We start from the raw sequence: 11967 nt of genomic DNA, 5'->3' as shown, positions 1-11967 counted from the left end.
AGAAAAAACACTTCAAATGAGTCAAATGAGACAAATAAATTTTAAAATGGTCAAACTGACTGCCTTACTGTTCTAGTGTTAATACAGTACAAAATATTTAATATTTAAACTGATAAACTTTATTGTTTTTTGTAATATACACTCATTCTGAATTTGATGGCTGTAACGTGTTTCAACAAAGTTGAGACAGGAGTAACAAAAGAAAGTGAAAGTGGAGGAATACTCAAAAACACCTGTTTGGACCATTCCACAGGTAAAGAGGCTTTATATATACAGGTTGAAAAAAACTGCAGGAACAATCTATAATATCATTAAAAGATTCAGAGAATCCAAAAAAAAATCTCAGCATGGAAGGAGTAAGGCTGAAAACCAACACTGAATGTCTGTGACCTTTGACCTCTCAGGCAGCACTACATTAAAAACCCACATCATTGTATAAAGCAGTGTTTCTCAAACTTTACACAGCATGTGCCGCTGTAGAAACTACTGAGCTGTCTGAGTACTGCCATACCCTTTCATCCTGTTGTCCTGTTTGGTTCCAGCAGGTGCTGTGGACACCAGTGTGTCCACCAGCACTTGTGCTTGGTTCACTTTCGTTCACTTAACTTTTAACATGCCTGTTTAAAATATGCCCTCCCTGATCTGCACTTTTCCTCATAATAGTTCCCATTTCAATCCATAATTGCAGTGTGTTTGAGTTATTCATTTGCAGTCTCTTCATTTTACCTCTTCTCACTATCTTGCCATCACAGTTTAGCCCATAACTAACATCAGCCATAATCCTGGATGATGCATATGCACATTACATGTGTGATCATCACTATGTAGCTGGCTGACATTGAAATAAAAATAAGGGAAAACAAAAACTTATTGTTTCACATTTTATGTATTTTCACTCAAAAATTTGCTGATAGTATTGTGTTTTTAAATAATTTTTTTCTCACTTAAAAAATGTATATATTTCTTACATTCCTCTGTGTACCACTAGAGGGAGCTTGAGTACCACCAGTGATACATGTACCACAGTTTGAGAATCTGAGGCATAAAGGATCCTGCATGGGCTCAGGAACACTGGAACAAGCTGTTGAGTTAAGACTATGTTGGTGTTAATGTTAAGATGTTGATGTTAAGACTATGTTGGTTACACTGCCTTGGCCATTTTTAACACTTTCTCTAAATTTGTACAATCCTTACAGTCTGCCTTGGATTGTTTTTGAAGGAGAGTTACATTTTTTTTTGCATTTTTTATAGTTTGAGACTATTTCACCCATGCAATAAGCCCTTTGCTACAAGAATAAGCACAAATGACCCAAAATTTCCAAAGAGCACCAATGACCAACAGAAAGACTCAACAGCACTTCCACTCCACTGTCTTCATCTCAAAATAGCTTATTTATTCTGTCCAGCTGCCCAAACAGTCCACAGTAACTCAACTTATAACAATGCAAAGTGTAGATAACAAGCAAATGCTTGCATTTAAGGAACAGGATACAGCAAATAAATCAATTACTCAATTGTTAGCATTTTCAACTATCAATAAAGGAAAATGTTCAAAATGTGCAACACTAATAGGCAGCCAAGTGACACATTTTGAAATATAAAAACTTTATTTTCTTTTGATTTCTCACCTGTCTGTAGAATTCTATTCCAAAACAATTTTTTGGTTTCTAATAACACAGTAACATCTGATTTAATGTGATGAAGAGGAGACATAATCACTTTGCATATAAATATATAAGGTGATGGAAAAGCTTGGAAATGCTTTGTGTGATTTTAGGGTGTTTTGTAAAGAATTCCAGATGGTTGCAAATCTTCCCAATTTAGTGAAAACTCAGGGGACTTGTAGGGAAAGACCGTTATTGCAGTGAGTTTGATCTGATCCAGAAGACCAAACTAAAATAGATGAAATGTATGGTGGCAATTTCTCAACAATGGCTTTGTAAATAAATTGGTATGTGCTCGCTCCACCTCTGACACAGAGAGGACCACCCAACTTTATTATATAAAATACAGTGGTGAGTGTTCTAACCACCGCCGACAATAAACCTGAGTGTGAAGACAGCAGGCCAGAGGCTTGAGAGTTGAGGCAGATCCTAAATAGACAGAAAAACTTCAAGTATCCTCTTCCTACACAACATCAGGAAGTTAACTTGTGATCTATACAGGAGTCTGAGTTTGACAACAAGCTTGTCCATGTGATATTTGAAGGTTAGTTTTTTGTCTGTCTAAATAAGAAGGTATTTATATTCTTGAACTTCTGCAGTGTTAGATCCTTGTATAGTGGTAATACAGAAATTAGTATCATATCTTCCTCTAGAGAACAGCATAAACTTAGTTAAAGACCCATAAAAGCAGCTTGTTGAGTGGAGTCAGCAACACAGTACAATATTATATCATCCATATACAAATGTGCATGATAATTGGTTTAAAAAAAAAGTCTGAATGAATATCTTGTGATTCTAGAATGATGTGTTTTTCCATATATGTAAGGAATTGTAAATATGTCATATTTTAAAGGGAAATTTGACATAATATTTTCCACAGAGAGTGCCGCTTTAGTTAACTTAGACTGGTCATTAACATTTTGTCACTGTACCTCCCCTCACTGGTGACTAATCTTGCACCCCCACTTTTAACTATAAGTAGTCCTCCATAGGGCTTTTCACACATCATATCCTTAAGTCTTGGCTAACAGTTAACCCCCAGGTTGATTTAACACCTTTTTACACACATATTGTTAAGCCAGGGCTAACTTAAGCTCAGGGCTATATGATTCACACTGCACTTCTAATAGCCTGGGTTACATGTCTGTTAATACACTGATTGATGTGAACATTTTAGAACATTCTGTGACCATTCCTTTCTTTTAGCCCTGTTTCACACTGGCACTTTTTAACCCTGGGTTTAGTCAATTTTCAGGGGATAACCCCACACACTCAGTTGGGGTTAGCCCACTTTGGAATGATTTAGGATTGTGTCAAAGCTTCCTTGGCCTGGGGCTAACAGCCTCCTTGTGCAGTGTGAAAAGCCCACATGGGTGGTGGTGTATCCATCATTCTGGAGTTCAGAGGGGAGGTCAGTAAATCTGAAAGATGGACTTGTTTTCAGTAGATAGTCCGCTCAGGCCCTAAAATAAACACAGTGTTAAGCTGTAGCTGCAGGAGTTTATATTTGCAGCCACTCAGAGTGTGTGGTAATGACCTGTCTGTGTACAACAATGACTTGGATGACTGTACTTCTACTGCACTTCTTGCTTCAAGTAGTGTGTAAACTGAAGACTGAGGCCAAAACTTCTGAGTTCAAGTGACACATAAACACTGCTCCAGAATCAGTGTTTACATGCCAGAGATGTGGTCATCTCAGGTCTTGTTCTCATCACATCCTGTTACTGAGCGTGGGAACTCAAGACATTGCAGTGGTTACCATCACTGATCTGCTTTTTTCTCTGTTCAGAAACGTTCACTCATTTTACTTTCTCTAGTCATAACATCACAGACTGCAAACAGCTTGGGTGACAGACAGACAAAAATGGACTTAACACTATTTGTTGTTTTGTTTGTGATGTTGACCTCATTACTGGAGCAAGGTGAGCAACTCTGTGAACAACAGAAGAAATGTGGCGGATCATAAATTGGATGTGTGTGCCAGGAAATCAGCAATTAGCACACAGAAACACCCCAATAAATCCATATAAGGGCAGGAGACGAAGCTGTTGTGTGCAAACCACAAAACAACAATCCACTGATATTTGACATTTATGTTAAACTAAGACAAAAGAAGAAAAGACAGAAAAGGAAGGAAAGGAAATTCCACCTTAAGATACCAAAAAACTCCTCTTGTGCAGCTTCTGCAGAGATAGAAGTGTTACATAATGAAGTTTCATGCAGAAAAAGAATCTTTTTTTCAAGTGTGAGCAGTGGAATCACCTGCAATCAATGCTGTTTGTGCACAAGAAGTAAAAGTCTGACATAATGGTTTAATTTGAAAATGGATGTCAAACAGCAGCTGTCTGGTGCAGGGCATGCTGTTACAGCCACAGCGGGGGGCCAGAAAACTGTTCAAACTACAGACACGGTGAGCACATTGGAGCCACCAGAGGAGTTCTCTCTGTTGGGGCGCAGTCTGATGTTCCCCTGGACAGTGACCTGCCACAGCCAGCACACATCCCATCTGCACCACACAGCGTTCCCCACAATTAGCACACAAGACCAGCGGCTCATTTAAAAAAATGTTCTTAGATTTGCACTTGAACTTTGTCTTATAGTTACTGACAGTGTGCTCAAGTTTTATTCATAAAAGACCCTGAGCCTAAAATACTTTGCAGATTTGCAGATGCAGATTCTAAGAAGATAAAATGTAACTTGAGCACCTGTGATCTATAAATGTCAACTTTACTTATTGACAGCACCTGTCTTACAATCACTGACTTCCTCTCATAAAGAAATACAGATGAGGGTTTAGGAACTAACACTGTAAGTGTCAAGTTTATCTAAAGAAGAAAAGTAAATGATTACATCAGTAAAAGATTATAGGTTAGCAAAACATAAAACTCAAAAATTTAGTGAAGACAGTTGCCTTGAACTTATGAGTTTTCAAAACTTTTTTTTTTTTATAGTGAAAAATATTAATTTGTCAGATCTTTAATTGATCATTCCTATCTTTTTGTTCATAAAGCTGATGCTGAGTTCACCACAGGCTTGGCCACATTTCCTCCCAAACTGTAACACCCCAACATAACCATCAGGAAAATAATTTAAGTCAAGTCTAGACTTTGCGTAGAGATTAAGATCATTTCCACGTCAAAGTAAGGAGTAACTATTATACTTGGTTTTCTACTTAGGTTTGAGATCAGAACTGATTGTAAGTCTGTCTTCTAAATGAGGCCCCTGAAGATGATGAGCATCAATCAAAATGTTTCATCTTCATAGGGAATAGGATTGAATTGATTCCTTCATTTGATTCCACATTAAACAAAATTAAAAACACTGCAACTTGCAACCAGTCACATTTTGGGAGTTGTCAGTCCTGACCAAGCAGAGGCTTGTTAGAGGAGCTCAGTTTGATGCAGTAGTGGAACAGAGAGTTGATATGGACCCTGGATGACAACAATTCATGTTACATTGGGGGAAAATGTTTTCATTTTCATTACTCATTGTTGCAGGAATAGAGTGATTCTTACATTCTCCAATTGTAAAATATACGTCACTGAACTGTCTTGAACCTCCCTTGACCAGCTGTGGATGCCATATCCAAAAAACAAAAGCTGTGGAGGGAAACTGAGTAGAATTCATTTGTTATGGCTCCAGACAACCCCACCTTTTTGGGATAAGAATGGCTCTAGTGACAAACACAGGAAGAAATCACTCCCTCACTCCCAAGGTTTTTGCTGTGTGGGCAAAAATCAATGGTTACATCCTGGAGCCTGCTGAAGAAGAGGAGCTAGTGCCACCATCCACAGCTTCTGTTGAAAGAGACAAACATGGAGGTCAGCAGCATGGAGACAGACTGTCAGCACACGTTTCTGCCCCTAATCAGAATGTCACACCTCTAAAAGACCATGATTATTTCATTTTGTAAAGAAAATAGTTTTTCTTACAGTTTAATGTCTGTAAATAATTCAAGTACTTTTCTTCTTTTTTTGTTTACACAAAAATAAATGAAGTATTTGCTTTTGTCGTTCGCACAGTATTTGTCAAATGTATTATGGTGGATCTTCCTGTGAGATGCACAGAGCGTAGGCTGCCTAAGAAACACTAAAATAATGAACTAAAACGGGCATCCTACTGGTCAAACCCTGAATAATACAATGTTCCTGAATGTAGATATAAGTATTCAGTAAATAGGAAAATGTGGTTGCTATGTCCTGGATTTATAGCCTACATAGTTTCACTTACTGCTAGACTCCTTTTCTTACACATGGTGGTTATATTTATTCTGTCTGTTTCACTGAGTTGGTCGGTGAGTTTACATTCAGCTACTTCTGCCTTTACTCATCAGGTACGCCCTGGTGTTGAGAAAAATTCAACTCATATTGCAATAAAGAACATAAGTTATGTTGGATGTACAGCAGACATGTCGTGTTTGAGGGAACAGTTTGCAGTGACATCTGTTGTTATTGTTATCTTGTGAGAGGTGAGAGGAAGGGCCTTGTGCAGACTTGTGCGTCGTCCACACCAAGAACTATAAAAATATCATTTTAAAAATCATTCTAACTCAAGTGGGTTGTGGAGTCTGAACTGCAACTGTATAGTTGTGGTGTGGTTATTGTAATAGAATCATGTGAAGTTACAACTGCAGTCTGTTCAGTATTTGCATATTATTGCATTTTTTTTCAACCATATACATCCGGTGATACAACCATGAGCAAATGATTTCATCCTTATCCATAAATATCCATACATGTCTGAGCACGTACAAATATGAATACAAAAATGTGCACGTACATAGGTAACATAGAAAGGAAATGAAAAAGAAAAACAAAAGGTAGGCTCCAACGGCTCAGGTGGAGATTTTCCCAGGATGTACATGGGGTTAATTGCTTTTTTATTTTTAAAATACTCATAATAGCTGTTGTAACTGAATGCCGAAATAATTTTACTACAGGACAGAAAAAGAAAACAAATATTGGTTTGGAGTCCATGTTGTTCTCTAGAGTTTTATATATTTTTTTACATTACATTTCTACATTTTTTTATTTCCTTGTTATGACTTTTGATCAGAAAACTAATTAAAGGGTAGATTTCTTTAGAGGTTTGATTTTTTTTTTGAATTCATTTTGAAAGATATGTCCTTCATAGTTCTAGGTGATGGTGTGGACAGCTCTTTAGGCAGTGATTAGTGCAGAGGTCAGAGACAGTTTGTTTGTGGTTTGAAGCATTGTGTTGCTCAATACTATTTCCATTCATGCAGCAAGAGCTTTGTGTTTCACGCTCATTCTGTTTATAAAGAGCATCCCTGGACCCTCCTTCTCTGTCTGTTTTGTCTAAAGGGTCAACATGCTCTCCTCCTCCTTTAGCCTTTTTGCAGGTAGCTGGGAGCTGGTGGAGGGAAAGGAATCCTCTTCCTCCTCACTATCAGGCATTTGAGCTGTCCCTTCACCTGGAGAGGATGAGACTTCAGCAGCTGTTTGGCATCGAGCGCTGGCGGCTGAATGGATGGCCTCTCCCCAAGTGCCTCACACGGGGCATCACACCACGGCCAAGTGGCTCCTGTCATCTCTGTGCCTGTGCTGGTGGGGGATTCTTCAGCTGTTTTAAAAACATGGATAACAGAATGTTAGTGAAAGGGCAGTTGAGGCAGAAAGGCACTGCCACCAATCATGGAAAAACTGTTCCTAGGAATTCAAATGTGTGGCTTCTCATAACTACTGTCACCTCAAATATTGACAAGTGAAATCACGTGTAGATAATTAATAGGCACATTATAGTTCCTTCCAGAAGAGTGGGGTAGCCGATGTAAGCCTGTTTTCATTGTACAGAACATTGCCACAAACAATCTGAAGAACTCTTATATACCCACAACAATAGGAGTACATGACTTTGTTTATTTTACCAGTTGTTTCTATTAACTTTGACTGAATGATTTGATCATGATTATTTACTGCTCACTAATTTCGAACCCAGTAGACAAACAAATGTGATGAAAGGATCGTATAATGTCAAGCATTACATGAGTGACTGTGTAGCTGAAACATCAGCTTGTTGGAAATCCAGATTTTTTAAAGGAGTACATTTGAATTTAAGCATATTCCTGAACTTAAAAATAGATAAAACTGAACATTTTACATACTTTCAAGTGTCTGTCTGAACCAAACCAATGAACCATCCACAAACAACAGCTCACCACACTGTCCAGCCATGTGATTAGCTTTTATCATGTGATCTGCATGTGTCAGTCAGCTGCCCCTCCAGTCCCACCTCCATCACCACCCGTCTGTAGGTCAGAATTAGGTTAATTTGTCATTCTCATTCATAATAACATTTTGACCCACAGATATACTTACTCACAGCCTGAATTTGCTGTATTTCTCCTCCCACTGAAGAGAAAACCCAGCTTCACCCTTGCCTTTATTATGGCAACAGTTTGAGCATCTGTAACTGAAGAAAAACATAACTGTACTGTTGTGAAAGACTGGCAACATGACATTGCTTAAAATGAGGTAATAATTAAGGCAAAAAGACTGGCATAGATTACACTGAAATGTTAACTTTTAATTTTAATGTAATTATCTTTATGTATGAAGCACTATTCTAAACCGGTGTTACAAAGTGCTTCACACAAGGAAACTTTGACAGATTTTTACATCAGTGATGTGATGTAAATAGTTCAGCTATTGTCACTGTCAGAAGTACAAAACAGTATATTAGCATGTTAGCAAGAAATGGAAAACACAGCAGATATTACATGTTTTCTTTCCCTTGTCATATTGCTTGTTTTTTTCATGAATAGACAGATGATCTGTCTCTTTTAAAGTTGCTGCTGCATGGAATTGTGGGAGGGCATTATCTCCTTTCTTTTCATAAAGGATGATCCAGTGTATCCTATCCTAAAGGAGATTAGAAAGGAAACATTGGCACTCCTTTCCTTAGCATTAGGCTCATTTGAGAAGAACTGTGCCTTGCCTAGAGACTAGATGAGATCAGGCAGCTGCGGCAGGAGGCGGAGTCAAAAGCTGTCCAGTCAAGCTGGAAGAGATCCTCCTACTGTCATATGATCCTGTTCTTTTATCTGCACTGTAAAGCACTTTATAACTGTTGGTTTGCTAGGTCATGTATATAACTATTATTATTGTTATATTATGTTATGTTAACAGATTAAAACTTTTGTACAACAGAAGACTAATATATCCACCGTCAAAAATTACAGTTATACAGAAAATTAGTACTTTATACAACAAGTGGTGTTTGTTGTGAAAATTGAGAGCCAAACAGGATCCTGTCATCCCATTGATCAGGTGCAGCCAGGTGCTTGCAGTCAGTGGACAGCAACTGTGGTGCCTGGTTCCAAAAACTGCAGCCACCTTGATCCTGTGAGGTTATCGTTACCCATGTGTGCACAAATCACCTAACCAGCGTGCATTGTGTAGTATTAATTGCCTGTGATCGATTCTGCGCAGGCCTGATTCATCTTGAACACATCTATTTAGACAATTCAAACAGCTCTTATCATGGCTGCCGCTGAGGTACCTCTGGGTCATTTCACTCAACTGAGAATCTTCTTAAGCAAAAAAGGACTATTTGACCATAGCCCTGGTGTCTGTTTGAGTTTGCCTGCATTCTAAATCATGTACTTTTTCTTTTTACTTTTAGTGTGTACTGCAGCTGCCCTTACAAAGTACCTCATAACATGGCACCCTGAATTTCGACTCTCATGTACCCGTCACAGAGGATTGTGGGTCAGAAAAGTCAGAAATCATGCTGGCTTGCATACTGCAGAATGTGACTGGATGCACTAGAACATCTTGGTATTTTTGGCATACTGTATTTGACATACTATGTATTGGGACATAATAAATCTGACAGATAAAAATAGTGTAGTAGTATGGGTATTGGAATGCACAGTTCATTTCAGAAGTGACAGGATGTTCCCCCTCTGCACCACTTGGCTGAGACAGTGAACTGCTGAGGTGATGCAGTTGACTGTCTGAATATATGATATGAATAACCTACTGCAGCTCCTTGTGCCACAACAGGAAGTGACTTTTTATTGTTTACATGCCAAGTTCATCATCTGCTTTTGTGTTTCATTTTTTTTTTCTTTTTTTTCTTTTGGCAAAGAATTACCTTTCTCACCAGCAGTAGGTCAATGTGCTCCTGAAGCAGAATTATAAAACTGAAGCCATATTGAGGCTCATGCCAAACTCCACTAAAGTTTAGCCTTTATATGCTTACAAAAGCTGTGTTTCCCAATGCAGCACATCTCTCTTGGGACAGGCCAGTGCTGAACAGCTCTGAGTTGCTGTAGGTCATGTTCCCAAATCTTTTGACCTTGCATAATTGGCAACTTGGCATGACAGGGGCACTGCTGTGTGTTATGCATCATTCAGTCTCTCCCTTTGCTTCCTGCCTAATGGTTGGTTCACACCACATGCTTGAGCAGCGTGTGTGTGTAGTGTTACTTGTTGGTTTTTATTTCAGCACCTGTATGAACAAGCATTCATTCATTCATTTTCTGTAACACTTATTCCATAAGGAAAGAAAGGCCCTGACCCAGCCAGGGAGCTGGGGGATCGAACTTAGGACCACCGTGCCGTCCTATGAACACGCAGCCACACATATTGTGTTTGCAATGCTGCTGCAGCCATGTCTCATCAAAAGATTCTAGTCGACTTTTTCTCGCATGATGTGTGTGGTTCTCTGCAAAAATAAACCGCCAAAATGATTTATTTGCATTGTCATATTGACATATCAGCAACAGACACCTTTCACTACAGCTTCATTGTCAATATGTATAGAATAGGTCACAGACATGAAAAAAGCAGGTGCAGCGCAGTGTTCTTCTTTTTCTTTCTCTCTTTTCTCTTCTTCCTCCACAATAGAAAAGCAGCAGCCCCAGAACAGAAACACAGCCTGTGTAGATACCACAGCTGCAGCACCTCAGTGACATAGCCATCACACACCGCGTGTGAACCAGCCCCAACTCTTCACTGCTGAATGTGTTATAATGGTGAAAATGCCAAAAAAAATGGTGTGGAGATGGAGGTTCAGACTCTGATAGGTTTGATTGTGGCTCAGTCATTTCTGCCAGTTCTACATTCCATAAGAGGGATGGAAACTTCTGTCTCTCTCTCTCAAATCATTCATTGCTGACGTGTTCCTGTAGCTTGGTTGGTACGTGTACAGAGGATGTCAGTCCTCTATAGTGGCCAGCAGTTCAGTTCCCGCCTGTGGCCCTTTGCTGCGTGTCATCCCCCCACTCTTTACCCGCTTTCCTGTCTGCTCTTCAGCTGTCCTGACCAATAAAGGCAAAAAGCCCAAAACATAACATTAAAAAAACAAATAAAGAAATAAAAGCTGCACACATGCAACATACTAAAATCAACACACACACATTCTCTTTAATTTTTATGATTATTTCCTGTTTGTCCTGTTTTTAGTTGCAGAGTCTTCAGAGTGGGACGTGGACCTCCACAAGGGGCTCCAATCAATGTCAGGGGAGGCTCAGTGACTGGAAGTGAAAAAATATTACATTAGTCATCAAAAGGTTATAACAAAATATGTGCAATTTTGGCAGAGTCAGAAACTAACAAATGCCTTTGGACAGACCTCTGTTATGCAACCCCAATAACAAAAGACTTGAGACGTTTTGCAAAACATAAAGAGAAACTGAATGAAATGATTTGCAAATCATTTTACACTTCTATTCAGTACACTGATGAGGCAACCCAGTCTCACACCAAAATGTATTGCTACATTGGCTCACTGTGCAAAACATATTAGTTTTACAATAAGGGCTCTAAAATTGTGAGATGTTTACATTTTACATACAGTCTCCACTCACATCTCATCATGCCTTGCTGATATCTCGACATAGATGAGCAAACACCACTTTAAACTTAACCTCTCCAGGACTGAGCTCCCTGTCATCCCAGCCAGTCCCTCTATACAACAAGAACTCAGTATCCAGCTTGAATCCACCCAGCACACACGCACAAGGTCTGCCCGAAACATGGGTGTCATTGATGACCAACTAATCTTCGAGGTCCATGCGGCCTTGATTGCTCAGCTGTGCCATTTTTCCCTGTGCAACATCAGGAACATAAGTCCCTACCTATCTGAACATGCAGCACAACTCCTGGTTCAGGCTCTCGCAATATCATGCATTTGACTACCGCAACTCCTTATTGGCAGGCCTCCCCACATGCACGTTCAAACCTCTACAGATGATCCAGAATGCGGAACATCTGGTTTCCAATTGGCCAAAAACAGCACGTCACCTCACTGTGCAGATCGCTCCACTGGCTTCCAG

The sequence above is a fragment of the Lutjanus erythropterus genome, chromosome 15 (assembly GCF_056507025.1).
Source record: "Lutjanus erythropterus isolate fLutEry1 chromosome 15, fLutEry1.hap2, whole genome shotgun sequence".
Taxonomy (NCBI): Eukaryota; Metazoa; Chordata; class Actinopteri; order Lutjaniformes; family Lutjanidae; genus Lutjanus; species Lutjanus erythropterus.
The sequence above is the reverse complement of the archived record's forward strand: the minus strand, read 5'-3'. Positions refer to the sequence as shown.